Genomic DNA, 2,500 nt, shown 5'->3' with positions numbered 1-2,500 from the left:
ACCACTCAAAACATCATAGTTAGACCTAGCAAATGATGAAAAGTGAAACCCGCGATCGATTGGAGAAACCTTATTTTACACTGAAAAATTCCACATAAGGAAAATTTGTATGGAGCACCCTACTGCAGAGCACACCGACAGGGCCGGGAAGGAAGGCCCGGTCCAAGAAAAAATTTTTGCGGGACCACTCAAAACATCATAGTTAGACCTAGCAAATGATGAAAAGTGAAACCCGCGATCGATTGGAGAAACCTTATTTTACACTGAAAAATTCCACATAAGGAAAATTTGTATGGAGCACCCTACTGCAGAACACACCGACAGGGCCGGGAAGGAAGGCCCGGTCCAAGAAAAAATTTTTGCGGGACCACTCAAAACATCATAGTTAGACCTAGCAAATGATGAAAAGTGAAACCCGCGATCGATTGGAGAAACCTTATTTTACACTGAAAAATTCCACATAAGGAAAATTTGTATGGAGCACCCTACTGCAGAGCACACCGACAGGGCCGGGAAGGAAGGCCCGGTCCAAGAAAAAATTTTTGCGGGACCACTCAAAACATCATAGTTAGACCTAGCAAATGATGAAAAGTGAAACCCGCGATCGATTGGAGAAACCTTATTTTACACTGAAAAATTCCACATAAGGAAAATTTGTATGGAGCACCCTACTGCAGAGCACACCGACAGGGCCGGGAAGGAAGGCCCGGTCCAAGAAAAAATTTTTGCGGGACCACTCAAAACATCATAGTTAGACCTAGCAAATGATGAAAAGTGAAACCCGCGATCGATTGGAGAAACCTTATTTTACACTGAAAAATTCCACATAAGGAAAATTTGTATGGAGCACCCTACTGCAGAGCACACCGACAGGGCCGGGAAGGAAGGCCCGGTCCAAGAAAAAATTTTTGCGGGACCACTCAAAACATCATAGTTAGACCTAGCAAATGATGAAAAGTGAAACCCGCGATCGATTGGAGAAACCTTATTTTACACTGAAAAATTCCACATAAGGAAAATTTGTATGGAGCACCCTACTGCAGAGCACACCGACAGGGCCGGGAAGGAAGGCCCGGTCCAAGAAAAAATTTTTGCGGGACCACTCAAAACATCATAGTTAGACCTAGCAAATGATGAAAAGTGAAACCCGCGATCGATTGGAGAAACCTTATTTTACACTGAAAAATTCCACATAAGGAAAATTTGTATGGAGCACCCTACTGCAGAACACACCGACATGGACGAAAGGGTCGACTGGCCAAGAGAAAAAATTTTTGCGGGACCACTCAAAACATCATAGTTAGACCTAGCAAATGATGAAAAGTGAAACCCGCGATCGATTGGAGAAACCTTATTTTACACTGAAAATTCCACATAAGGAAAATTTGTATGGAGCACCCTACTGTGGTCACCATCGGTCGAGTTGGTCGAGACGGGCAAAAAATTTTTTTTTCCATATCGTCTCAAAACATGATTTATGGACCTTGTAAATGTTGAAAAGTGAAACAAAATCACTTTTGGAGCGATGAAAATTTTGTATGGGAGGTCCCTACCCGGAACAAATTTTACTAGTAAAGTCATCATTCCGCGACGAGAAATTTGAAAATGGTCAAATATGGTTAAGATGTCATGTTCATTCCCTACTATGGGGGACCAGGTCGTCACGAAAAAATTTTTTTCTCGACCTGGTCAAATGTGGTTCTGCGACGGAGGTTAAACTAATATTGCATAATTTGGCCCAAAAACCCCCCTCTGTCAGAGAACGAAGCCCTTCAAGCTCGATAGCAGACCACATAAGTTGAGATTTGAGGTATCTGAAAGTTGAATATAGAGCGAGGTTCTAAGCGAAGGGATAGCTTAACGTTGAGCATTGAACGCAAAAAAGCTTAGAGATAAGCTTATTATATAACGATTGTGGTGCAGGACACAGCTTAACGTTGAGCTTTGAACGCACATGGCTAGAACTAAGCTAAGAGATACCTATAGTGGTGCATGGAACTGCTCACAAGTTGAGCTTCGAGAAGTCCAAAGGCAAAATGTAGAGCGAGGTTCTAAGCGAAGGGATAGCTTAACGTTGAGCATTGAACGCAAAAAGCTTAGAGATAAGCTTATTATATAACGATTGTGGTGCAGGACACAGCTTAACGTTGAGCTTTGAACGCACATGGCTAGAACTAAGCTAAGAGATACGGGTAGTGGTGCATGGAACTGCTCACAAGTTGAGCTTCGAGAAGTCCAAAGGCAAAATATAGAGAGAGGTCCTAGCAGCCTAAAAAACTTCTAGGGCCGACAGCTCACAAGTTGAGTTTCGAACGCAATTAGGCTACCCTGGTAGCCTTGATTTGAAAGCATTAAGGCAATGATATGGTAGAATGCCCGATCTTAAACCTATTGACAGAGAATGTGTACGAGTAAGCATAGATGTGGAGGAGCACATACCCTAAACAGTCCCGAAAGATGGTTAGCTAAGTGATGCATCACAAATGGACTTGGCGCACCA

Source organism: Anopheles marshallii, assembly GCF_943734725.1.
Source record: "Anopheles marshallii chromosome X unlocalized genomic scaffold, idAnoMarsDA_429_01 X_unloc_71, whole genome shotgun sequence".
Lineage (NCBI taxonomy): Eukaryota > Metazoa > Arthropoda > Insecta > Diptera > Culicidae > Anopheles > Anopheles marshallii.
The sequence above is the reverse complement of the archived record's forward strand: the minus strand, read 5'-3'. Positions refer to the sequence as shown.